Source organism: Octopus bimaculoides, chromosome 13, assembly GCF_001194135.2.
Source record: "Octopus bimaculoides isolate UCB-OBI-ISO-001 chromosome 13, ASM119413v2, whole genome shotgun sequence".
Lineage (NCBI taxonomy): Eukaryota > Metazoa > Mollusca > Cephalopoda > Octopoda > Octopodidae > Octopus > Octopus bimaculoides.
Genome location: NC_068993.1, coordinates 1,135,137 through 1,136,104, shown reverse-complemented (window position 1 = coordinate 1,136,104; position 968 = coordinate 1,135,137). Strand labels below are relative to the sequence as shown.

General features: G+C 36.9%; 1 protein-coding gene across 2 annotated transcripts in view; it reads left to right on the top strand.

Moving 5' to 3' along the window:
* LOC106882968 (dachshund homolog 2) overlaps positions 1 to 968 on the top strand; it is a 259,194-nt gene that overhangs the window by 65,913 nt on the left and 192,313 nt on the right. The window lies entirely within an intron of this gene.

Genomic DNA, 968 nt, shown 5'->3' with positions numbered 1-968 from the left:
ATATATATATATATATATATATATATATATATATATATATATATATATATACATACATATATATACATTTACTATTATTATTGTTATTGTTATTATTATTACTATTATTATTATTAATGTAGCGAGTTTGCAGCCTTTAGTAGAAAGGATTATATATATATATATATATATACATATTTATATATATATATACAAGCCTGTATATATGTATGTATATGTAAATACATGTATATACCTGGCAAGTTGGCTGGTAAGAAGGTTGTTTCCCAAACACATGGTACAGGGTTCAAACCCACTGCATGGCACAATAGCTTGGGACCAACGAAAGCTTTGTTAGTGGACTTGTTTGACGAAAACTGAAAGAAGTCCATCGTATATAAGTGTGTGTGTGTGTGTGTGAGTATACACGCGTATATATATATGAGTGTATATGTGTGTGTATACACATGTTTGTATATATATATATATATATGTGTATATATGTGTATATGAGTGTGAGTGTGTATGTGTATGTGTGTGTGTGTGTGTTTTTCCCCCACCCCACACGCCGCTTGGCAACAAGCGTCGGTTTGTTTTCGTCCCCGTAATCTTGCATTTCGGCAAAAGCGAGCGAAAGAATAAATGGCTCACGATCGTAAGGTCGTGGGTTCAATTCCCGCACGAAGCGATCTGTCCTTGGGCAAGAGACTTCATTTCACGCTGCTGCAGTTCACCCAGCTGACAAAATTGAACCGTATCTGTATTTCAAAGGGCCAGACTTGCTACACTCTGTGTCACACTGAATGTCCCTGAGAATTACGTTAAGGGTACACGTGTCTGTGGAGTACTCAGCCACTTGCACGTTAATTTCACAAGCAATCTGCTCCGTTGATCGGATCAGCTGGGGCCCTCATCGTCGTAACCGACGGAGTGTTTCTCTTCTTAATGTATGCATATATATATATATGTGTGTGTGTGTGTGTGTGTGT